The 27512-nt window shown below is 36.5% G+C and overlaps 1 long non-coding RNA gene across 1 annotated transcript in view; it reads left to right on the top strand.

Annotated features, from left to right (window-relative positions):
• The window catches only part of LOC108592988 (uncharacterized), a 33145-nt gene extending 13256 nt beyond the window's left edge, over positions 1–19889 (top strand). The window contains exon 3 of the long non-coding RNA XR_004728254.3: positions 19572–19889. This is a non-coding gene — a long non-coding RNA (uncharacterized LOC108592988). The remainder of the gene's footprint in view (positions 1–19571) is intronic.
• Positions 19890–27512: the final 7623 nt, after the last annotated feature.

Below are 27512 nucleotides of genomic sequence, written 5' to 3'. Positions count from 1 at the left end.
AATGGTGTGAAGTAGTGTCAAGATTCTTTTTTCCCATATGGATACTATTAGGCACTTAACCCAGAAACATTTATTTAAAAGACTTTTTGTTTGCTCTATCTGTATTGTAATCTTTATGATAAATTAATGTTTGTTATTATACCAGTATATTTCTAAAGCCTGTATTTTGTTCCTTTGGCCTATTATTTCTTCCTTTTGCTAATATTACTTATTTAATTACTGTAGCCTTATTATTTATTTATCTATTTATTTATTGAGACAGAGTCTTGCTCTGTTGCCTGGGCTGGAGTGTGGTACCATGATCATGGCTCACAGCAGCCCCAACCTCTTGGGCTCAGGTAATCCTCCAACCTTAGACTCCCACATGCTACCACACTAGGCTAATTTTTGTATTTATTGTAGAGACGGGGATTTTGCCAGTGTTGTCAAGGCTGGTCTTGAACTCCTGGGCTCAAGCAGTCTTCCCACCTAGGTCTCCCATAATTCTGGGATTATAGGTATGAACCACCGCACTCGGCCTGTAGCTTTATATTAATTATTGACTGTTAGTATAAGTCCTCCAAATTTTTTCTTAGCTATTCCATGCCTTTGCATTTCCATATAAATTTTAGAACCAGCTTGCCTTGTTCCAAAAACAAGAAGAAACAAAATACGACTTTACTTTTGAATGGGATTATATTAAATCTATAGATCAATTTGGAATGAATTATCATCTTTACACTATTGAATATTTCAATATGTGAACTTAGCATGTTACCTCCATATATTTTACAATCACTTTCTGGACTAGAGAATCCCAGAATATGGGAAAGCAAAAGATGGAGCCAGATGTTTAAGACACCAAACATTATCGTAGAGACAGGGATTTTCCCATGCTGCCCAGGCTGGTCTTTATTCTTTATTTTTAGTGACCTGGAAAGTCAAGACCTGAGGGTACATTCTAATACTGAAGGGCTATTAAATCCTCTTTCTCCTTTATTCTATTCTTTCCTCTATTACAGAAAAGGATGTCTGAATTGCTCATCTTCACTGTCACTATATGGTTTTTCAGCTCAATTACCTATTCCCAGCTAAGGCTAGTTTCTTAATTCTTAGTTCAAATAATTTGGTAGAGAAAATCCAAATTTGATTATTAGGTGGCCAATGGATTATTTGTTTCAGTTTAGGTCTTGGGCTATGTAGGTGGTAGGAAGCAACATGTGAGAAAGACAAGCTCTCTGGAAGGAGAGGAGGCCATGGAAGGCAATCAGTCTAGAGACTATTGTCAGCCAGTCAGACTGGGCTAGAGGAAGAAACTCACATTTCAAACTTTATTTTCAGACTCAGTCTTTGAACCTTCTAATAAAGATATTTGATTCTTATTCTTCAACACCTGTTTAGCTCACTTATCAGTTGAATGTAGCTAATCCAAGTAGATATTGATAGTATTTAAGATACTAATAGTAAGTAGTAAGATGGTCTCTGTTAGAAGTTGTTCTCTACTTACTGCTCTAGCTGTTTTGCACTTCAGTTTCCAAATCTGTAAAATGGGGATAAAATTATTTGGGAGGAATATATGAAACAGTACCTATCAAGTCCTTAACACAGTGTCTGGCGTATAGTCACATTAAAATGAAGAGTCTGCTTTATTACTGCATCTCAGATTGTTGGTTCCAGACCTTGGTTCTTCAGTCTGGTTCCTCGGACAATCCTCTGCCTTCAGATTTCCATCTGATGGTTTCTGCCATTGCTACTCATTATCTGCGCTTGGTTAACATCCTAACTTTTACCACTTCTCAGCAATTTGAAATGAAGCAAATGCTTTGGCAAACAAACTGAAACTATTACTCCATTCTGCTATAAAACCACTATTTATGTTCCTGTGGAATTTGGTTTCTATTTTATTTGCAAATTTTCTTGCTGCACTTTTAAGAGAATGTAATAAAACCAGAAAAGGCAAGAAGAATGCACGTTTGAGGTCAACAATGGCAAAATAACAGTGGGCTGCTGGATTCCCCTGGACTGACTCTGGGTAGCAGCTCTTAGGTTCCAGTAGTTCTAGCTAGGTTTCCAATTTCCAGTCTTGAACATGGGTTTTTCTTGTCTGACTTTCCCCAAGTTTTCTTTCTTTCTCAATTTAGCCCTGTTTCTATCCTCAGCCAAGCGATCATGCTGCACTCTCTTGTTCTTTGTGGGCACAAGGCTCCTCTGTTTGCTTTGAAGAAGCACAGTTCCCTGATTTGGGGCCAAGCAGAAGTCTGGTTACTCTATACACTCTGTGTAGTCTCTCTCTCTCTCCCTACTTCTTCTAAATTCTTTTCCCCTTAGTTTTTTGAATTCACCAGTTCTTTTCTCTATAATGCATATTTCTCTAGGTTTTCCAAATACCTAAATTTTAAGTATTCTTTTTAATGTGCAGTTACCTACAAGTTGGAAAAAATTAATATTTGTGGAAAGCTTTTACTAAAGTTGGGGATACTAGGTATGTTATTACCAAAGTGAACTTAGTAGTAATCTGATCCAACTCTCTTGTTTTTTAGATACAAATACTGAGATTGGATGGTTAACACATTTGGTGACCACAAAATATCAGTGGATAAATACCATTCATTTCTCACTTAGCAGGCCTGGGAGGTATTTAGTTCAGTAGGGTGTAATTTCTCCACACAATCATTGAAGACCCAGACTGACAATGGTTATGTTATCCTAAAAGTATCAATTTTATGATCAGCCTGTGTATTAGTCAGGGTTCTCTAGAGGGACAGGACTAACAGAATATATATATATATATATATATATATATATATATATATATATATATATATATATATATAGAGAGAGAGAGAGAGAGAGAGATCCTGTTAGTCCTTCCCTTTATATATATAAAGGGATATATATGTAGATATATAGATATAAAGGGAAGTTTATTAAGTATTAACTTACATGATCACAAGGTCCTGCAATAGGCTGTCTGCAAGCTAAGAAGCAAGGAGAGCCAGTCCTAGTCACCAAAACTGAAGAGCTTGAAGTCCAATGTTCCAGGGCAGCATCCAACACAGGAGAAAGATGTAGACTGGGAGGGTAGGCCAGTCTCTCCTTTTCACATCTTCCTGCCTGCTTTATATTCACTGGTGGCTGATGAGCTGGTGCCTGCCAGATTAAGGGTGGGGCTGCCTTCCCTAGCCCACTCAAATGTTAATATTTGGCAACATCTTGATCCTGAGAGATACACTCAGGATCAATACTTTGCATCCTTCAGTCTAATCAAGTTGACAATCGGTGTTAACCATCACAGTCTGATAGTGACCACTGCAGTTATCTTGAAAAGAAAAAGAGCTAACAGCAGCACAATGGGCGTATTTTTTGTTGGAAGTGGCCCATATCATTTCTCACATTGCAGTCGCGAGAATGTAGTCACATGGTGTACTTAACTAACTTCAAGTGTGGCAGTATGGCCACAAAATGGTTAAACATATTTGAGGGGACAATTAGCGATTTCACTGTTAACTGTGATCATAGGTCACATGGTTAAAATGGGAAGGTCTTCCCTACAACATATGTGCTCATATATAAATGAATTTGGGCATTTAAAAATGTACATTTCTAACATGGTGATTCCCTAGAAGAAGAAAATTAAATTAAATTAAATTAAAATGTACACTTCACGTACAAAAGTAGTATTCTTATGAAATGTGCATAGGAAAGACAGAAGACAGAGGGTGGGGAGTGTTTAGCATTTCCGTGGATATAACAACTAACATTCTTCCAGTGCCCACCTAAAGGTCAGTGTTCTCTTTGCAGAGTTGCTGTTACCTTCCCTACTCCCAGAGGGAAGGAAACTGAGGCTGAAATAACATAAGATTCTTTCTTAAAAAAATTAAAAGTAATATATTTATTAATTTTTATAGCAAAGATTTTCATTCAAGGATGTTGGTTATAAAGTCTATGCACATTTCACTAGATTATGTTGCCTTTAATTAAAAAAAAAGATGAACAAATGAGCCATGAGATTCTGTGAGCTAAGAATGAGCACCACATTTTTCTTATTTATTTTTCATAATTATATCATTGAATTTGATGTTTTTATATATGTATTAACTATATATTACAATCAGTCCAAATACATCCCGTAAGAACATAACATAAGCAAAATCACTGGCGAACATTTGAGATGGAGAAATATGAATACCTCCCAAAATGTCACCAATTAGACAAAGCACAAAATAATAAAATACGTATTCATATTTTCTTATATAATATAGATGTTATTGATTAAAATATATCTATTGACCCTTTTCTCATCTGCTGCTAAGTTTCTTGATCCTTACGGATAACTCAGCATTGTGTAGAGAAGAGGGCCTCACTTCATCTAGCTAGAAGCTCCCTTGCCTGGTGGCCACAGGCTCCTCATTCACCTGCAATTAAGACCAGCTCCAAGCTCACACCTGTGCTCATTCTTTCTGACCGTGAGGTGACCTTCACAGAAAGTAAAATGAACACCCTCAATAAACAACTGGTAACAACGTGGAAACTTTCTGGCCAGACTTGTTTGCAAGCCTTCCCAATTCCTACTTTCTACCTCTGCATGGTTGAAGTAATAAATAATTTTATTTGTTTTTTGCACTCATGGGTCCCCTTTGCTCTGTCTTTCTCCGTTTCTGTTTCATCGTTTAGTGTTTGCATGTATGTCACATAAAGCATCTCGAATTATTTGAAGAATACAGCGAAAGTGAAGGAAGTAACAGAGAAGGATGGAGAGATGAAAAGAGGACAAAAGGAGGAATGTGTGGGGAGAAGAGAAGAAAGGAAAAAGAATAGCAATAGTCTGTACTAGAGATTTATTCTGTGTCATTTTTCTTTTCTATGAATTTCCACTTATCACTAATTTTCCTCCTCTAGATGTGTAAATCTTATCTATGAATTTCCACTTGTCACTAATTTTCCTCCTCTAGATGTGTAAATCTTATCTATGAATTTCCACTTGCTTGTCACTAATTTTCCTCCTCTAGATGTGTAAATCTTATCTATGAATTTCCACTTGTCACTAATTTTCCTCCTCTAGATGTGTAAATCTTATCTATGAATTTCCACTTGTCACTAATTTTCCTCCTCTAGATGTGTAAATCTTATCTATGAATTTGTGACTAATTTTCCTCCTCTAGATGTGTAAATCTTATCTATGAATTTCCACTTGTCACTAATTTTCCTCCTCTAGATGTGTAAATCTTATCTATGAATTTCCACTTGTCACTAATTTTCCTCCTCTAGATGTGTAAATCTTATCTATGAATTTGTGACTAATTTTCCTCCTCTAGATGTGTAAATCTTATCTATGAATTTCCACTTGTCATTAATTTTCCTCCTCTAGATGTGTAAATCTTATCTATGAATTTGTGACTAATTTTCCTCCTCTAGATGTGTAAATCTTATCTATGAATTTCCACTTGTCACTAATTTTCCTCCTCTAGATGTGTAAATCTTATCTATGAATTTCCACTTGTCACTAATTTTCCTCCTCTAGATGTGTAAATCTTATCTATGAATTTGTGACTAATTTTCCTCCTCTAGATGTGTAAATCTTATCTATGAATTTCCACTTGTCACTAATTTTCCTCCTCTAGATGTGTAAATCTTATCTATGAATTTCCACTTGTCACTAATTTTCCTCCTCTAGATGTGTAAATCTTATCTATGAATTTGTGACTAATTTTCCTCCTCTAGATGTGTAAATCTTATCTATGAATTTCCACTTGTCATTAATTTTCCTCCTCTAGATGTGTAAATCTTATCTATGAATTTGTGACTAATTTTCCTCCTCTAGATGTGTAAATCTTATCTATGAATTTCCACTTGTCACTAATTTTCCTCCTCTAGATGTGTAAATCTTATCTATGAATTTCCACTTGTCACTAATTTTCCTCCTCTAGATGTGTAAATCTTATCTATGAATTTGTGACTAATTTTCCTCCTCTAGATGTGTAAATCTTATCTATGAATTTCCACTTGTCATTAATTTTCCTCCTCTAGATGTATAAATCTCATCTCAACCATTTAACTACATACAGTAATATACTGATTTCATTTCTTGAGAGATGTTTCTTTCAGAGGCTTTTTAATAGCAGATGTCTTGGGAATTCTCTTTATCTCTTGGAATGATCAGTCATTTTCTGTGTCCTATGTCTTCCTCTTTCTTGGCTTACTCCCTCAATTTGGTAGAAAATATCCTCCAATATATCTCTGAGAAAGAGCCAATGGGTGGAAAAGGTTTTGAAATGAAAATGTCTTTATTGTATTCTCATGTTTAATTGATAATTTGGCAGGGTACTAAATTGGAGGGTAGAAACACATTCCAGGTGAAAATGTGAAGACAGTTTTCTACTCTTGTCACAGGACAAAAGCACTATTCTAGATATTGTTGCAAAGATGGTAACCAGAATCTTATGTGTCTCAGAATCCCCATGAGAATCCTCTTTTCAGCTGAAGCTTCCTTAAGCATTTTCCAAGCAAGAGGGTATTGCCAACATATCCCTAAAGAGACCCACCAAATTTATATCAGCCAGCAGGTGCCAGTATAATAATACACATGAAGCCATATTTCCCAATTAGTCATATCAAAAAGATTCAGTTCCAAACAAGCATTACAAACTTTTATTATCTGATGCTCTTTTTTATTGCACAGTTGCACACCTGCAGAGAAGCATCATTTTATTTTCCTAGATCCTACAGGGAACCGGCCTTCTTTATTGCTAGTGAACCTCCCTGGGCCTACTTACTCCCTCTACACCACATTGTTCAGCCTTTCTTGTAGTTATGATTGTTCTGGTATTAATGTGGTGTTAGTACAGGTGATGTGTTTTCTTCCTGGTCAAAGATTTTAAGAAAAGAATATGTTGTTTTCCTGCATACTTCCCTCCTCACCATTTTGCCAGCTGAATGCAGATGATAATGACATTCTAGAGAATAGACATTCCCAGTATAAGAAAGAGCCTTAGTCCCTGATTTACTCAACAAAGAAAAACTGCCTGTTAACCAGAAACTTTGGACTTTTACCTGAACAAGAAATAAACTGAGCTATTTTATAGTTTGATTCTATTTTATAAAACATCTAATATCATCTTAATACAGAATGCATTATGATTATTGGTGCTTTGTCAGAAATCTTCCCTCCCTTCTTCCCTTCCTTCCTTTCTCCTTCCTTCCTTCCTTTTCTTCCTTCCTTTTTTCTTTCCTTCCTTCCTCCTCCCTTCATTCCTTGCTTTATTTTTCCTCTCTCTCTCACCTTCTTTCTTCCTACCCCTTTTTCTCCCAGACTTTTTAGAATTTTCTCATGGTTCCCAGTATTCTGATATTTCAGCATGGTGTGTCTTGTTAGGTTCCATTTTTTTACGCAGAGAATTCAGTGGATTTTTTTTCAATCTGAAATTTTAAAAATTTCATTTAGAGAAACTATATTTAATTCCTAATTTATCTCCTTCCTTTTTCTTTCTTGCAGAAATCCCAGTCAACCTACTAAAATGTTTCTCTAATTTTCTTACATGTTTTTCTCCTATTGTTTATTTTTTTCTCATCTCCTAATATTTTCTTTACTTATGAGATACTAATGATCCCATAATCCTCTTATTTCAAATTTTTCCATTAGCTTCTAAGTTTTCACAATCAAGAGAACCTAATTAAGAGAGTCATTCTTATAGGACAGCTGTAGCATTGCAGATATGTGCCTGGGAATACTTGTTTTTTTGTTGTTGTTGTTTGTGTTCTGTTTCATGTGGAAAAAGAAATCCTCTCTCTGGGAACAGACCTTCCTTTTCTCTGCCTTTCTATTGACAAGTCATTGTCTGTTGCTTTATTGCCAGTGACTTTAGCATGACATTTATCAGTCAGGGTCGGCTACATTACACTACAGTAATAAACAAACTGAAAACTTTCAGAAGCTGAAAACAATATACTTTTGTTTCTCACTTGTGATTGGTAATGGAACTTTGCTTCTTGTGGTCAGTCAAGGACGTCAGCTGCAAGAGTCGCCGCTATCTTACTTGTTGCTGGTTAATGTGACAAATGAACGAAACTTTTTTGAGGTCTGGCATTAGTACATAGGTGTACAGGCCCAGGGGAGCCACACCACCCTTCTGTTCATGTCTCTGGCTCAAATGAGTCACATAGCCCCGTCCAAATACAGAGGAGCAAAGACGGGTCAATATCCCCAGCACCCAGGAGGGCAAAACAGGAAACAGTTGGCAAACAGTCTAATGATTACAACAACTTACTCAAGGAAAAAGGTACGTCAGAGTGAGAGTTCATATAATGTATATATCTGTCAAGGACCCAAAGTATACCTGTCTATTCAATAGAAAAACTCGACTAGTCTTGAACTTCCAGTTGTCTTTGATTTTCTGTTTATTTGCTTGCATCCAGAAGGCCATTGGTTGTTTTAGATTTCTTTTTATCCATAAAAGAAGGAAACTGACTATAATCATCAGCTGCCTTTCTAACACCTTCTAAGAAAAGCCCTGTGGTATGTTTCAGTTAAGAGGTGGTAAGATTTCTTAATCATGATCCAAACTGTCTTTAACACATTTCAACAAAAACTATATATGGCTGAGAAGAACCATCTGTTTCACATATTTTTGTGTCAATGATAGATAAGGGGAAAAAGCTACTTGAAGTCACTGTTTTGAAGCTCTTTAGAATTGTCCTTTGAAGCCTGTGCTAACATTTTGTTTGTTTGTTGTTTGCTTTCTCCACAATCTCCATAAACTGACCTGCATTAACTATACATAAATGGAATTCAACGTAATATTTATTTTCAAGAAAAAAATGGCCTCCTTCTAAAAGGGTCTAAGTATCAACCTTGAGTTTTCTTTGCTGTAATGATCCAGTCTTCATGCCTCCATATAGGAGTATAAGCATAGGAGTTCCTCACTTTACAGACAGGTTACCTTTCAAAGTGTTTTATTTAATTCCAGTTGTGTGGAAAACAAAAATGAATTTTCCCATGTAAATTATGTTATAGTTTGGTGGTTAGATTTCCAGATTTTATCACAGGAACTCTTTTCTCCTTTTCCCTTCTATTATCCATCTTCTTCTAAATCGCGCTGTATCTCCTTTGCTAGCTTTGAGTGTGTGGAATGGGATTTTAAAGCATCAGATCAAATAAGGTCAAGTGGGGGCCAAGTGAGAGGCAGCAGTTTTGACATGGCAGCAGTATTAAGCGGGAGGATAGGCATGTAGTAGCAGGGGAGGAAAGGTGGGGTTGTAGAACTGTCCCTAGGACATGTCTATTTGGCACAGCTTTGCATATAAGAAACTTCAAGTCTGGCTCGTGTAAACTAAAGATTGCTTTTACTACGTCGTGGAACTTGGCACAAAACCTTCATTGCCGTCATCTGTCTCTGCAGTATCCATTTCCCTCGTCGAGATTCTAATCCCATTATCACATCTCAGCCTATCCTATGCATAACAGCAGGAGACATCCCAAGGGCTAGGTATACAACTACATGGATAGAGCTAAATGTTACTGTTACTCACAGCAATGAGATTTTTTTTCATTTAAATTTGATTTCATTTTGGGTTAGTTAATACATTAAGATGGTTCAACATTCAAAAGGAATAAAAGGTATAATAAAAATCTCCCTTCCCTGTTGTTACTCTGCCAACGACTTCCCTGCGCTAGAATTAACTACTACTAAACATCTTTTGTGTATCCTTACAGAGATTTGTCATGCATACACAAGTAAGTGCATAGCTACCTGCCTATCGCTATCCCTTATTTTTTAATTATATAGTTTTCTCTGCATTGTTCTTTCACTTAAACGATTGTACCTTGGAGATCATTACATGTTACATAATGAGTTTCTCCTTTTTTATGACTGTCAAACACTCTTTGTGAATATACATACTTTATTTCACCAGTGCTCTTTTACTGAAGTTAATTATTTTTGATATTTTGTCATTACTAAAAATAATCCATGTAATACATTTTCCACAAACATCATTTGGAATATGTTTGTGTAAAACATGTATGAATAAATTCCAGGATATATTCAGTATTCATGCAAAGTTATCACAAACAAAATACAGATATAATACAGGTTTTATTGGGGATAACCTAAAAACAGAGAAGTAGTGCATTATATGCAATCCCCTGAAGTCTCATTATTCCACATTATGGGGTAGGTAAAGACGTTCTGAATGCACATTGGGTGAAGTTTCAGCAGACAGAGGTCTACCGGGGTCAGCAGGCTGGATGCACTACAGAAGTACTCCAAGGAGAGAGACAGCCCTGCACCGAACTGTGTTGAGTCTCTAAAGTCTGAACCTCAATATAAGTGGTTGGAGTGGCCATCCTCTCCTTGTATCCAATGCTAAACAGGAAGTATTTCTATTTTCACAGTTAGGTATAAATGTTTTTCATGCTTGCCGGGGTTTTATTTGCAAATGCCTTTGAACTGATTGAGAAAATGTCTCTTTTAAGTTAGCTGGGAGTTTTAAAACAATTTTTAATTAGTATTGAATTTTGTCAAATACATTTTTGGCATCTATTGAAATGCTTATGTGGTTTTTCTTTAACTTGTTAATGTGCTGAATTTTTTTAACTATCACATCAATCTTGTATTATTGAATTAAACCATCAGTAGATACATTGTATTATTCTTTTTATGAATTAATGAATTTAGTATAGAAATATATTTTTATGCCTATAAATGCTATTGGTTTCTAATTTCCTTTTTCATATGCTCATATATAGTTTTAGTATCAGGGTTATTCTTTCATTCTTTCTCCATAATATAAATCGGAAAGTGTTTTTCCCTCCTCTATAAGTCTGTGTAAACTTGATATTATTTCTTCGTTTTTTAAAAAAAAATTTCTAAATTGAGATGGAGTCTCGCTTTTTTGCCCAGGCTGGAGTGCAGTGTCATGATCTCGGCTCACTTCAACCTCCATCTCCCGGGTTCAGGCAATCTTTTTGCCTCAGCCTCCCAAGTAGCAGGGACTACAGGCACCCCCTACCACATCTGGCTTTTATTTTTATTTTGTGTATTTTTAGTAAAAATGGGATTTCACCATCTTGGTCAGGCTGGTCTCAAACTCCTGACCTCAAGTGATCCACCCACCTTGGCCTCCCAAATGCTGGGATTACAGGCGTGAGCCACTGTGGCCAGCCTCCTAGATGCTCCTTCTTTCTTTCCTGAAAATGTTACTTTGTGTGCTCACTTCTCTATTTCTCCCTCCCTGTCTTCCTTTGTTCAGTTTGATTAGAAGTTTATCAATGATACTGATATTTTCAGAGAACCAGCTTTCGGTTTCATTGGCTTTCTTTATTGTTCTTCTGTTTCCTACTTCATTGACTCCTACTCCTATCTGTGTTAGTTCTCTACTTCTGCCTACTTTGAATTTAATTTGTTCTTCTTTTTAAAATTTTCTTTAGGTTGAAGTTTACATAACTGATTGTGATCTTTTTTCTTTACTAATATGAAAATCAATGTATACTTTTACCTATAAGCACTTTAAAAAAGGTATATTCTTCTAATTTTGGGGATAGCATTCAATAAATATCAATTAGGATAAGATGTTTGATAGTGTTGTTCATGTTATCTATATATAAATTGATTTGATTGTCACTAATTATATTAATTACTGAAAGAGGTGTGTTAACATATCCAACTGTAATAATACATTTTTGTATTTTTTCCATATCTAAAGTTTATCTCCCATAAACAATACATTATTTGGTACTGCTTTTTTTTTTTTAGTGTTTTTTTTTTCTTTATTGTGTTTTAGGCTTTGGGGTACATGTGAAGAACATGCAAGATTGTTGCATACGTACACACATGGCAGTGTGATGTGCTGCCTTCCTCCCCATCACCTATATCTGGCATTTCTCCCCATGCTATCTCTCCCCAACTCCCCACCCCCTGATGTTTCTCCCCTATTTCCCCCCAACAGACCCCAGTGTGTGTGGTATTTCTTTTTAATTCAATCTAACACTCTTGATTTAACAAAATCTTTATTTATATTTAATACAATTATTAATATATTTGGTCCTAAGTCTGCCATTTGGTATTTGTTCTCTGTCTCATTTCTTATTCATTCCTTTTTTCTTCCTTCCTTTTCTTGATTTAAATTACTGAATATATTTGGTAGTATTTTCTCTATCAGAATTTTAGCTAAAATTATTTTTTTAATTTGTTTCACTAAGGATGAAAATAAATGCTTTTAACTTATTATAGTCCATATTATTTTAACATGACACACTTTATATATAGGATCCTTTCAACTCAAACTTTTATATACTGCCTCCTTGTTATTTTTGTGTACTTTATTTCTAAATATGCTATGGCCACCAAAATGCAATCATTATTTTCTTTTGCGTTGAATAGTCAATTGTCTTTTAAGAATTAAGAAGGAAGGAAAATGTCTGTTTCAGTTGCCCATATTTGAACCAGTTGCCGTGTTCTTCATTCCTTCCTTTAGATACATGTTTCTTTAGATACGTGTTTTAGATACATGTTTTTTCAGCTTAAAGGCTTTCATTCAACTTATCTTGTCATGTTGGTCTGTTAGTGGTGAGTTCTCTCAGCTTCTATCTGCACATAATTTTATTTTGTCTTCATTTTTGAATTATATTTTCTTGACCATACATTCTGTTTTCTCTTTGAACACTTTAAAGTTGTGACTCCATGGTCTTCTAGCCCATGCTGTTTCTGATGAGAATTCTATGATGATTCTTATTATTGTTTCACACATGTAATATATGTTTTGTCTCTATCTGCTTTTGAGATTACCTGCGTATTGTTGGTATTTAATAACTTGATTATAATATGCCTAGGGACTTTTCTTTCTTATTGCTTGGGGTATTGATGAGTTTTTTGATTTCTTGCTAGAGTTTTAAAAATGGAATTTGGAAAATATTTGCCTTAATGCTTGACATATATTTTTCTTTAATATTCACTTTTCTTCTCCTCAGACACCAGTTACACAAATACTGCTATATATTTTCCCAGAAGTCATTAGGCCTTGGGATTTTATTTTAGTCTTCTGTGTTTCAGTTTGTACAGTTTCTGTAGACTGTACAGTCTACAGAATGCATTTTCAAAGTTATTAACCATTGTATATAACATACTTATGGTTCATACTGACTCTTAATACTTCCAATAAAATTCAAGATGAGAGATTTTTAATTTACTTGTTATCATGTATATATGATTTTGTAATACATATGATTATATATATCATATATATGATATACATACACCTACTTTTTTATGGTAAAAATACCTGTTAATAAAAATGTTCACTTTTCCCACAATACATATATTAGTTTCAAAATTATAATACAAATCCTACAATCACAATAAATGTTTCCTAACCACAGTTTAATATTCTTTTGCAATTTTTTTTTTTATCCTTAGGGTACATCCAACTGGGAATGGACACTTAAATTACTGAGTTTTAAAGTTAATTCAATAATATCACTATACTTAGTGATATTGTTAACAGATTCACCATTTTATTTATTTCAATTTGCTTTAGATTTGAAAATTAGCTTTAGAATGAAAAAATGTTTTATACCTAAGTAAAATAGTTACATGATTCCAAAGTCAAATCTACAAAATATTGTATATGCTAAGAAATCTAGTTTCTGTCCGTCTCTCTTTCACCCAATTTTCTTCCATTCTTTATAGATAAATAAATATATATAATATTCCATTATCTAAAACATAATAAAATATATAAGTATTCCCATAGTACCCCTTTTAAGCTAAATAGTATTATAATATGCATCCGTTTTATTTACTAACATTTTAAATTCATCAATATATACTAGAGATACCTTCATATGATATAGAAAATTCTATTTTTTACGTATGAGTCTTGTTTGTTGGTTTGAGACAGAATCTCTTCCTATCACCGAGGCTGGAGTGCAGTGGTGCAGTCATAGCTCACTGCAATGTCAAATTCCTAGGCTCAAGCAATCCTCCTGCCTCAGCCTTCTAAGTAACTAGATCCACATCTAGTTAGAAGTAAATCTTCTTACTACACCTGAGTAATTAAAAAAAATTTTTTTTTTGTAGAGATGGGAGTCTCTCTATATTACCCAGGCTGGTCTCAAACTCCTGGGCTCAAGTGATTCTCCTGCCTCAGCTTCCCAAAATGCTGAAATTACAGGCATGAGCCACTGTGCTTGGCTTTGTTTATTATTCTTTTTACAGATACACACCACTCTATTGTGTGGATACACCATAGTTTATTCAACCAGTTCTGTAATCAGACATCTGGATGGTTTCTATTGTTTACGTATCAAAATAAGATGGTGGTGAATTATTTAAGTCTATGTATTTTCACATTCTGCCAGTATATTTTTGTAATCATTCTTGGAAGTGGAGTTGTTGGGTCAAAAGATAACTGCATATGTGCTTTTATTAGATATTGTTAAATTTCTCTTTATGGAAGTTGTGACATTTTGCAGTTTCACCAGCTCTAAATGAGAGGGCCTTTTTCCCCATAGCTACGCCAAGGGACTGGGTTTTCAAACTTTTGGATTTTTGCCCATCTGATGGGTAAGAAAAAAAAAGGAGTTTCCTCTTTGCCAATATCTTGGGGTTTTCATTTACATTGCAGAAAACAAATTGTAAACCACTTTGCATAGTGTCCCAGCCCCAAAATAGGGGTTTGATTTACCATGTAATTTCTTTCTGGTTCATATTTCTGTTCTAAACAAGCTTTTGGGTTTGAGGTTATAAACAAAATAATTTGACTGTTTACTTGTGGCTAAACAAATGCCATAAATATATATTTTTGTTCTTCAAGGGAAAAACTTGGGCAATTGTTTCCAAAAATTATCATCTATTTGTCTGACAAGCATTTGATTCAATATCGAAACTTTTGGTTTCTTATCATAATAAAAAGGTGTATTTTTTTTTTCTAGTCAAAAGACTTTAGGTTCTTGACAAGACAGCCAAAAATATATGTTAACCTTTTCTTCTTATAGTCACTCTCAGGAGTTTGACTTGGAGTGGATGTTCAAATCTTCTTACTGTTGCTTTATATTTGTTCTTCCTTCACTTCCTTGTCCTCTATTTCCAGTTTTCCTCAATCTTCTTACCCACAGACTTTTACATTTTCCTTTCACACTTTTTAAAAATCATTGCTTGTTACTCTTTCCTGCTGTCATTGCTCCCTTCCATCTTCTCCACAGATTTTCTTTGATTCATGTCCCTAACTGTCATCTTGATCTTCTGCCTTGTGTCCCACGTTAGCACAAGAAACATCTCTTTCCTATCTCATGACTTATACCTGTCCAAAAATAAGGCAATCCTTTTTAGAAAAGGTTTCTTTTCCTGTACGTTCGCCATCTGTGACCTGATATATTTAACCTAGTAGGGTTTACTTGTACAAGGGCATCAGGAAATTTCATCCCTTAGTAGATCTGTGTCTACTTCCTGAACACACTATAACTCTCTGCATCTTTCCCTTTATTTCTTTGATCAAACATGGATAGTACACCTAGTAAATGCCAACCCCTGACCTAGGCAACATGGATATATAAGTAATGCAGAGTTCTTGTGCTGAAATGTATTGATTGATTTCAGTTATAACCTGTGAATACACAGGGCACATGGAAATTTCTGAAGGTGACTGTCCTCTCTTCCCACTCCTACATGGCATACTTCTACTTACCTTTGCACTTTATTTGTTATATTCTTTAGTAATCCTTTCTGACTTTTCTTTTTCCATTCTCAAGGGTATTTGATGCTCCTCCTTTAAACTCCCAGCTCGTGCTCAACTTACCCATTTTATCACATTTCACCACCCGGTATGGTCATTGTGTCCTTCTTTAGACTAGAAGCTCCAGGAGGGCAGAAGTAGCTCTCTATTATTAACTATAAGTCTCCAGCACACAACATAGTATGAGCAGCATAGAAGACACTCAAAATATAGTTTCTGAATGCTTATGTATACACATATAAGTGTATATTATGTGCAATAAATAAAAGTGGTAAATAGAAGAGTTGGAAGAAAGAAAACACATCTTTCAGTGAAAACAAAATAGTGAGGATGTCACACAAATGGAATAACCTCCATGAAGTAGGTTTTAATAATTATTTCATAGAGATTTTGCCAGTTTTAATCTCAAGCATCTCTGAAGTATGTTTTTTGTTTTGCTTTGGTTTTTGAGACAGAGTCTTGTTCTGTTGCCAGGCTGGAGTGCAGTGGCACGATCTCAGCTCATTGCAACCTCCGCCTCCCGGGTTGAAGCAATTCTCCTGCCTCAGCCACCCAAGTGGCTGGGACTATAGGCATGCACTACCATGGCCAGCTAATTTTTGTATTTTTAGTAGAGATGGGCTATTAACCATGTTGGCCAGGATGGTCTTGATCACTTGATATCATAATCTGCCCGCCTAGGCCTTCCAAAGTGCTGAGATTACAGGCATGAGCCCCGTGCCTGGCCAAAGTATGTTTTTAAACAAAGATAATTTAAATTTGTTTAACTTTTCTTAGTGGCATTAATTATACCCATGAAATACTAATGAGTTACTTATTTGGCAATTACCAGCAAGCACAGTGGTTACGTAAGTCTCATAAATGTTAAGTAGTAATTCCTGATAGCTTAATCACAGTGGTACCTCATCAAAAGAGTTTAAAGTCTAAGCGAATTGTTATTGGCTTTAAAGCTATATGCTGGTATCTGCAATTTGATTCTTTTCTTCATCTTTTTAAACTATGCTTTCTGTCTCTGATCTCATACATATTGTCTATGCAACCTAGTTTTAACTGAAGCTATTACATTAATCTAATAAAAGAATCTGTGAAATAGGTAGGGTCTGAACTGGGTGGAAATGGGAAATTATAGTGTAAAGTTAGAATCACTCTCTACCTGTGAACCTAAAGAAACCCAGACCGTGAAGTGGCTACATGCAGAAATTCAATGACTATATGCTAGAGTTTCATCCCTGCTCTTGTCTGGTCAACATATATTCTCCCAAATCTACCAGCAGGAATAATGAAAGGACCTTTTAAAAGAAATTACCTAAACCCCTTTCAAACGAAATTTAAAATGTAAACTTTAATTAAAAGAATTATCAGATGCAGAAATCAGGGAGTATTTATATTTACATATTTTAAATTTTAAGCTGCTATAACCTCGGATAGTCATGGTATGGCCCAGATGTTTGTTTTCTCCAACGCTCATGCTGAAAAGTGGTTCCTGGTGTTGGAGGTGGGGTTTGGTGGGAGGTGATTGGATCATGGGGCACATTTCTCATGGTTTAGCACCATCCCTGCAATGGTCTGTTTTCGTACTGCTATAGATACCACTAAAGACTGGGTAACTTATAAACAAAGATTTAATTGACTCACAGTTCTGCTTGACTGGGAGGCTTTAAGAAATTTACAATCATGGAGGAAGGGGAAGGAGGTACCTTCTTCACAAGACAGTAGGAGAGAGAAGAGTGAAGGAGGAGCTCCCAAACACTTATAAAACCATCAGATCTCATGAGAACTCACTATTATGATAACATCATGAGGAAAAATGCCTCCACAATCCAATCACCTCCCTCCCTCAACACATGGGGTTTATGATTCGAGATGAGATTCGGGAGGGGATACAGAGCCAAAAGCATATCAGTCCCCTTGGTGAGAAGTGAGTTCTCCCTCAGTTAGTTCACATGAGATTGTTTAAAGGAGTCTGGGGCCTCCTCCTTTGTTCTCTTGTTCCCTCTCTTGCCATGTGATGTGTTGGCTCCCCTTGGCCTTCTACCATGCTTGCAAGCTTCCTGAGGTCCTCACCAGAAGCAGGTGCCACCACCATGCTCCCTGTATAGCCTGCAGAATTGTGAGCCAATTAAACCTCTTTTCTTATAAATTATCCAGTCTCAGGTATTCATTTATAGCATTGCAAGCATGGACTAACACAAATCAGAAAACATGTTTTAGAAATAATTATTGTTGAAATATATAGAAACAGAGGGTAGAAAGCTAGCTATCAGGGGTGGTGGAGGGGTGAAGGAAATGGAAGTCAAAACTTACAAAGTTGCAGTTATGTAAGATGAATAAGTAGAGATCTCGTGCAGAGCATGAGGACTATAGTTCATCATACTGTATTGTATACTGGAAATTTGCTAAAAGAGTAGATTTCAGGTACTTTTACTACATATACACAAAAAAGGTAATCATGTGTGATGATGGATATATTAATTGGTTTGACTTTAGTAATTATTTCACATTGTGTGGATCAAAACAACAAATATATTTAAAGGATACAACATAATGTTTAATATATATATGATATGTATGTGTTTATGCTTAGGTAATTATATATATTCATGTATATGGTATATGTATATGATTATATATGTATATATGTATATGTATACATATATAGGTATTATGTGTGTGTGCATACACACACACACACACCCATATATGTATTTAAAGGCTGCTGTCTTGAATTTTTGTGGAGATAACATTGATTAAAATTACGTTTCTTGCAAACATAATTAAATATGGTACAGATGGCTAAAAAAAATTTTTATTTATTTGTTTGGACATTGTGATTAGTCCCGGGTTGAAGGCTGTGTTTTCATAACAATGATAGAAAGGATTCACAAATAGTGCTTCATAGAAGGTTACACTACATGAAGTAAATTTAAATAGTCTGAAGCCAATTGCTTTAAAGACTTCAGTAAATTTTGTTTGATACACAAATATCAAATCTTATCTGTTTTTGTCTGAAATCAGAAAACAACAGTATAGTGTTATTTGTCATAATTGCAGTTATTTTTGAAAATGTTAACTAGATAGTAACGTTATTTCTTTAATTTGAATTCTAGGCCAATGGTTTTCTTTTGGGGATTCACATGACTCATATCTGGAGTTTTGTTCATATAACAGATGTTTAAGACTTCCTCCAGACTTTTTATTTATTTATTTATTGAGATGGAGTTTCGCTGTTGTTACCCAGACTGGAGTGCAATGGCACGATCTCAGCTCACCGCAACCTCTGCCTTCTGGGTTCAAGCAATTCTCTGGCCTCAGCCTCCCGAGTAGCTGGGACTACAGGCGCGCACCACCATGCCCAGCTAATTTTTGTATTTTTAGTAGAGACGGGGTTTCACCTTGTTGACCAGGATGGTCTCGATCTCTTGACCTCGTGATCCACCTGCCTCGGCCTCCCAAAGTGCTGGGATTATAGGCGTGAGCCACCACCACACCAGGCCTGACCTCCACCAGACTTACTGAGTCTTTCTCAATAATTTTGATACATTCTTGGGTTATTCTAATTGTATGTTTGTTTAGTCATGTGCGTTATGTGTCAAGATCATTCTGTCTGAAGGCTTTTTCTCTGTAAAGGTTATGTTCATCCATTTTTACACATTAGATGTGATCTCCACTCTGACGATATGGTTAATCGTATGTTTATTTGCATTTTGTCTTTAGCTTTTTGGAGTGATTTTATTTTGCATGTCACAGAAAGAATCAAACTTCCTTGTCAACTGTATTATTCCTGTAACAAATCCTCTCAGATATTTGTTTTGAAAATCATTAATCATAAGTTAACCACACCCACTTTAAATCTTTGTCATCTACAGAAAGTGTTTGTATTGCCATGATGCTTCTCTGAAATCACCTGCAACAAGGCACAGCCAGAGTATGTCATTGTCAGCTAAGAAAGACGGTCTTAGAGCCTTGTGGGATAGGACTATTCCAGGCACTGTACCTTGGTGGACAGCTTCTGATGGCACCGCATGAACAACTTTGAGGCCATCGCAGTGGACTGAGTCAGTATTTCTGGGACTTCAGTTCACAAATGGGTTTATGATCTTGCCACCCCAGGACTGTGTGAAACAAGAATTCATTGCATAGGACTAAATAAACTGATGGGTACCACTTGTTGGTTTTGATTGGAATATTGTTGATGTTTTAATGTTCTGTGTTCTGGGTATAAGAAACCCCTTCTCTCTTTTCTCTTAAGTGGTCTATAACTTATAACAATTTAGTAGACTCTGCTTTATAAACAGAAATAAAACTTTTATCTTTGTTTCCCCTGCTTGCTCCCTCTAGAAATCAGAAACTCTTATTAAACATTCTTATTTTCATAGCAGAGTTATATGCATAAGTTCACTAAGAAGAGATTGTATTGTATCCCTTGTCATTAACAAGGAAACAACAATATTTGATTCCAATTATTTCTTGTTAATAATAAGGATAGTCCTTATTATTAACTAACCAAGACCATGCCTGTCATTTCATGCTTGATAATGATGAGTATTGAATCAGATATGACCAGACACTAAAGAAACTTGGCTTGACTTGATGGAGCCAATGCTTTTGAAGCCCTCTTAGGAAAACTTGCCCAAAACCCAGTTTACAGGGTTTAAAGGGCTTACAGGGCCTCCAGTATTCCTTCTCAGCCTTATAGATGAGGAAGGAAGACTACTTCCTGGTGATCCTATAAATTTCAGAATATTTGGGGGACCTCAAGAAGAAAGGAATTAATCTATATATTTAGACAAAATCTGATAATGAATTATTGGCTTGCCATACTATCCTCAAGGAGCATTTAAAAGTTAAAATTTCCCGGGTGCAGTGGCTCACACCTGTTATCCCAGCACCTTGGGAGGTCGAGGTGGGCAGATCACTTGAGGTCAGGAGTTCGAGACCAGCTTGGCCAACATGGTGAAACTCCATTTCTACTGAAAATACAAAAATTAGCCAGGTGTGGTGGTTCGGGCCTGTAGTACCAGCTACTTGGGAGGCTGAGGCAGGAGAATTGCTTGAACCTGGGAGGCAGATGTTGCAGTGAGCTGAGATCATGCCACTGTATACCAGCCTGGGTGACAGAGCAAGACTCTGTCTCAAAAAACAAAGCAAAGCAAAACAAAAACACTAAATAAATAAAAGCCAAAAATTGAATCAAGAGTTTCTAATGACAACTTCCAACAAAGAAAACTTAAGAAGATGTATATGGTAAATCACCATTCTTTCTGTACCTATGTAAGTAATAATCAGGCTAAATCCAGTAAGAATAAAACTACATTATTTTATGATCAACAATAATTTTTTAAGACTATTTTTGTTCAGGGAAACTTTGTTTCAATGGAAAACTATAACAGACCTTTTGGCTCAAAGATAACAATAATTCAGTTGTCTTTGAACTATTTGCACCTCTTTATAAATTGTAGGTAACTGATGGATGCAAACTGTTTGGTTGTGATTTATTTGGCTTCCTTCCCCACTGTGCAATATCTGGTTTTGTTACCTACTTGTGACTGGACTGGATTTTGTTACCTTGAACAAATTGTCAACTTTTACCAAATTTTCAGTTCTTCTCATCTTTTTCAATATCTGGCTATAACCTTTCGAACTAGTTTCTTCAACTTTTCTCCCTTCTTCTTAACTTAGTATCACTGAGAACAAAAGTCTGACTAGCTAGAGATCCTTACTGAGACTCATGGTTGCCTTGTGGTTATTCTTTCACCTCCAGATCTGAAGAAGGACTGGGGGCTAAAACCTGATGACTTGATATATACGCTCCGGAACTTATCACCACAGAAAACCATATACGGACTAAATTTCTCCCTGAGCAATTCACTGTCTAGGCCACTAAGAAAGCTCAGTGAAATGCTCAGGTCATGCATAACCTTATATGAGAAGTAACCAAGACAGGACAATATCACCAAGAACATTAACTTCTTAGCTTCAAGAAACTCCATAAGCAGTGCTACATACTTAAAAGGTTTTCATCCACCGACTCTGGAATCCACTAGACCAACCATTCTCAGAGTTGAACTCTTGGCTCTTTACTTTAATCTAACTTTTTATATTAATATATACATATATTTTATTTTTCATATAAGATGCCTTATCTCTAGGACTCTAAAACAACTGACCCTTGCCACTACCTCTCAATAGATGTGTTTATGGGGCGCCATTATTTTGGACTAGTCTCCTGTGTTAGGCCCCAGCAGACAAGACCAAATTAGAATGCAGCCACTTGGGCTAAGTGCCATGTGATCAAACTGAACTTTCAAACAGGGCAGTTTACCTAAAAAACAGCAGATTTCAATATCTGAGTCAGCATCATAAGGATATCTCCTCTGTTTGAACCCTATAAGGAAAGTAACGTTGAAAGAATGAATTTGTTTTTTGTTCTCTCTTTATGCTTCCTTTGGCCATTTTCATTTTTATAAAATTCAACCTCCTCTATTCAGTTCATTGGAACTCTCACTCTATTTTACAGAATGAGGTGTTGCCTGATTCTAGAACTGAAAATAAAAGTCAATTAAAATTTAAAGTAAATGTATTGTAATTTCATTTTCCAACAGGTAATTCAATTAATTTTGCAGACATCATGTCATTAAGAGTCCTCACAAGAATAGTTCTTACACTCTGGTTTACCTCACTCAGGAGATTTATGACCACCTATGACTTGTTCAACAGCAAATGTAATTTATCTGTCTTGAACTAAGGGAAGGAGGACTAACAACATTGAACTCTTCCAGAGCCTCGAGCTTTCAGAAAATAGTTGTGCTTAAGAAATCTCACCAACTTCTTGTTTTCAGAAATGCCTCACCATTTTGTGTTCTGGGAAAAGCTTAAGGAAATGAATCACCCCTCCTCCATGTGACTCACACAGGAGTCACTGTCCATTCTTTCTTGTTACTCCCATAAGGCTTGTAAATGGCTTTCTTATTTACCTGTGACAAGGCCAAACACACATTTTTCACCTTTGTTTGAACCTGCTGACAAAACCAGGTGTAACTTCTCCCTTCCCTGTGCCTCTACCTAATGTCCTGTTATTCTTTTTTATTTTTTGAGATGGAATCTCACTCTGTCATCTAGGCTGGAGTGTGGTGGGATGATCTCGGCTCAATGCAACCTCCACCTTCCAGGTTCAAGCAATTCTCTTGCCTCAGCCTCCCTAATATCTGGGATTACAAGTACATGCCACCATACCCAGCTACTTGTTGTAGTTTTAGTAGAGATAGGGTTTCACCATGTTGGTCAGGCTGGTCTCAAACTCCTGGCCTCAAGTGATCCACCTACCTTGGCCTCCCAAAGAGCTAGGATTAAAAACGTCCTATTCTTTATCTCATGAATGATTAGATAAGATTACAACTGCTTGTTATTTGAACTTAGCAAGACACAGAAATAAAAATTTTCTCCCTACCTAAATAAGACTTCTGATTGCAAAACAATACAGCTGGGAATCCTCACACCTGCAACTTGTCTACTCTTTCCTGTAAATGCCTTAAGGCAAATCCACTTTGCAGAGGCACTCTACTTTTCTGATCTGGGGGCTGTCCCTATGGCACTAGCTGGAATAATATCACCTTCTCAATTGTCTGATGCATTTCATCTTAAACAGTACTGAGAATAATTCCCTGAGTGGCATCGGAGGATGGGTGCCAGTGAGATTTGCATTTCCTTTTCTTTCTGCTTTCCAGTAGAAAGTAAAAGTAACAAAGTAAAAGTTTCCAGGCAAGTAAAAGAAACAAAGCAGTAAAGGACCATCAGATAAGACTTCGATAGATAGTAATATATTCTGTGGATAATTTCTACTTCAGAGATAGACAATTACACATTTTTAAAAGCAATTTTTACTGCTCAGTTACGGCAAGTTTACCTATTTACAAAATAAACACGGGTTTTACTATTTTTAAACATATCTTACTTGCTGCATGCCTCTGCATTTTTAAGAATACCCCAGTTACTCTGACTGAATAGGGGAGTTGAGGAAAGGAAGAAAATTAAACTGCCTGATTATCCTATAAGTGCCAGACTTGGGCTAGACATTTACATTCATTTGATTCTTTCAACCACCTGGGTAAGGTAGACATTATCTCCATTTTAGAGATAAGGAACTGAGGCTTGGTGGTGTTAATATCTCATACAGCATCACACACCTAGTAACTGATAGAGTTTTATGCTTTCCTAACATCTTATATGCCTTCAGAGATGAAAATTCTTTAGAAATTAGTAAACATTCTGTGGATTTTAGAACTCATTAAGACAAACACACATCTATGCCTTGTACTTATATAGAATTTATTGACAATTAATTAATTATTAAATATTACAAATTATGACTTATTTTTCCAAACTTGCAGATTTTTTTTTCCCTAGAAATCAAACTCGATGCACAAAACCTATTTTTGAAAAATGATTTTCACTGTTTGGAAAATTTTCATATAAACCAGCATTCAGATTAAGTAAAATAGAGAGGTAAATGAAGAGTTGAATCAAAACAAAGTTGAAACCCAAAATAAAGTTATAATTATTTGGTATATTTAATCATAAAGGATCTTCCTACAGGGCAGTTCTGTGCAAAACATCGAGTGCTAATAAATAAGGACATATTTGTGTCCAAAAAATTTGTCTTCAAGATCCTATGAAAAAATTCCTGGAGCCCCCTATGAGAGAGAGAGAGAGTGCATCTGGTCTAATTCCAAACTTCAAACAATTGTGAAGCTTCTTACTGTCTCCTTGAACACTCCTCTGGACTTGACTGTGTAAGTGTGTAAGTGTGTCTCTGTCCTTCTTCCTCCACACTGTGTAAGGGTGTAAGTGTGTCTCTGTCCTTCTTCCTCCACACTGTGTAAGTGTGTCTCTGTCCTTCTTCCTCCACACTGTGTAAGTAAGTGTGTCTCTGTCCTTCTTCCTCCACACTGTGTAAGTAAGTGTGTCTCTGTCCTTCTTCCTCCACACTGTGTAAGTGTGTCTCCTTCTTCTTCCTCCACACTGTGTAAGTGTGTCTCTGTCCTTCTTCCTCCACACTGTGTAAGTGTGTCTCTGTCCTTCTTCTTCCTCCACACTGTGTGTGTCTCTGTCCTTCTTCCTCCACACTGTGTAAGTAAGTGTGTCTCCTTCTTCTTCCTCCACACTGTGTAAGTGTGTCTCTGTCCTTCTTCCCCCACACTGTGTAAGTGTGTCTCTGTCCTTCTTCCTCCACACTGTGTAAGTAAGTGTGTCTCTGTCCTTCTTCCTCCACACTGTGTAAGTGTGTCTCTGTCCTTCTTCCTCCACACTGTGTAAGTGTGTCTCTGTCCTTCTTCCTCCACACTGTGTAAGTGTGTCTCTGTCCTTCTTCCTCCACACTGTGTAAGTAAGTGTGTCTCTGTCCTTCTTCCTCCACACTGTGTAAGTATGTCTCCTTCTTCTTCCTCCACACTGTGTAAGTGTGTCTCTGTCCTTCTTCCTCCACACTGTGTAAGTGTGTCTCTGTCCTTCTTCCTCCACACTGTGTAAGTGTGTCTCTGTCCTTCTTCCTCCACACTGTGTAAGTAAGTGTGTCTCTGTCCTTCTTCCTCCACACTGTGTAAGTAAGTGTGTCTCTGTCCTTCTTCCTCCACACTGTGTAAGTAAGTGTGTCTCTGTCCTTCTTCCTCCACACTGTGTAAGTGTGTCTCTGTCCTTCTTCCTCCACACTGTGTAAGTAAGTGTGTCTCTGTCCTTCTTCCTCCACACTGTGTAAGTAAGTGTGTCTCTGTCCTTCTTCCTCCACACTGTGTAAGTGTGTCTCTGTCCTTCTTCCTCCACACTGTGTAAGTAAGTGTGTCTCTGTCCTCCTTCCTCCACACTGTGTAAGTAAGTGTGTCTCTGTCCTTCTTCCTCCACACTGTGTAAGTGTGTCTCTGTCCTTCTTCCTCCACACTGTGTAAGTAAGTGTGTCTCTGTCCTTCTTCCTCCACACTGTGTAAGTAAGTGTGTCTCTGTCCTTCTTCCTCCACACTGTGTAAGTGTGTCTCTGTCCTTCTTCCTCCACACTGTGTAAGTAAGTGTGTCTCTGTCCTTCTTCCTCCACACTGTGTAAGTAAGTGTGTCTCTGTCCTTCTTCCTCCACACTGTGTAAGTAAGTGTGTCTCTGTCCTTCTTCCTCCACACTGTGTAAGTAAGTGTGTCTCTGTCCTTCTTCCTCCACACTGTGTAAGTAAGTGTGTCTCTGTCCTTCTTCCTCCACACTGTGTAAGTAAGTGTGTCTCTGTCCTTCTTCCTCCACACTGTGTAAGTGTGTCTCTGTCCTTCTTCCTCCACACTGTGTAAGTGTGTCTCTGTCCTTCTTCCTCCACACTGTGTAAGTGTGTCTCTGTCCTTCTTCCTCCACACTGTGTAAGTGTGTCTCTGTCCTTCTTCCTCCACACTGTGTAAGTAAGTGTGTCTCTGTCCTTCTTCCTCCACACTGTGTAAGTAAGTGTGTCTCTGTCCTTCTTCCTCCACACTGTGTAAGTGTGTCTCTGTCCTTCTTCCTCCACACTGTGTAAGTAAGTGTGTCTCTGTCCTTCTTCCTCCACACTGTGTAAGTAAGTGTGTCTCTGTCCTTCTTCCTCCACACTGTGTAAGTGTGTCTCTGTCCTTCTTCCTCCACACTGTGTAAGTAAGTGTGTCTCTGTCCTTCTTCCTCCACACTGTGTAAGTAAGTGTGTCTCTGTCCTTCTTCCTCCGCACTGTATAAGTGTGTCTCTGTCCTTCTTCCTCCGCACTGTGTAAGTAAGTGAGTCTCTGTCCATCTATCTTCCATCCACATTAACAGAGTCCACTCCAGCCTTGTGGACATCTAGTTGCATATTCACTCTATTCATAACCTTGACATCTTCATTAAATAATAAGTGAATAAGGAAAAAATTTCTCCTATATAGTAGTGGAAATTGTATACTAAACATTTCAACAATTTAACAGGGGGCCAGCAGTTTAGAAAATAGAACCTGTTTCCCAGCATCAGCAAAATAAAGGATTCTACTTTATTTATTTGAAGCCATAATTATCCAACCCACTTCAATGGTTGCTTCATGCAATGAGTCTTAGAGTCAGAAAAACTATAATTTAATGACCCCTGATTATGTAGCCTGAAAACTTGAATTTATTGTGACAGTTAGATAAAGCATGTTTGTTTATGTGACATTAGATAAGGTTTTTTACCTTCTGTCAGCCACTATTTCTAATTTTCCTGTAGAGGTTTACACATTTTGGGGGAGAAAAAGCTCTTGTGATACTACAAATGGAGCAACTGCAGCTTGGAAGAATGCTGCAGGAGCAGAATAGTCAGCAGAGATGTTCGTAAGCAAAGAAGGAAAACCATTTCTGAAAAATTGACAATCATTAAATAAGAAAAAAGTATACTATTTCCAAAGGAATTATGTAATTTTTTTAAAAAATTGAGAGATGTGAATTTGTCTAGGTATAAATAGGTAGACAAAATTGTTCACTAGTAATTTTAAATATTTTTTTTCTTTCAGAAATGTGATATTTTGCAATCTAAGGAAATTCTGACGTTTCAGAACGCTGGTGTGATGATCAGCTATTACAGATGCTCCTAGCGCCATCTGGTGAAATATAGAGGCAGTAGCATCAATATTTGATATGCTTTGTAAACCAAGGAGACCTTACTCTGCAGAAAAGAACAGGCAGTAGAACAACCTCCACTTATTACACTATGAAGTTCGTCCTCAGATACTAAATCACTGTGTAACCTTTATGTGCATGTAACATCATTTTAATAATGCAGATATGAATCTCACTGAACATTTTAATTG

This window comes from Callithrix jacchus, chromosome 11 (genome assembly GCF_049354715.1).
Source record: "Callithrix jacchus isolate 240 chromosome 11, calJac240_pri, whole genome shotgun sequence".
Taxonomy (NCBI): Eukaryota; Metazoa; Chordata; class Mammalia; order Primates; family Cebidae; genus Callithrix; species Callithrix jacchus.
Note: the sequence above shows the minus strand (reverse complement) of the source record. Positions and strands in the feature narration are given on the sequence as shown.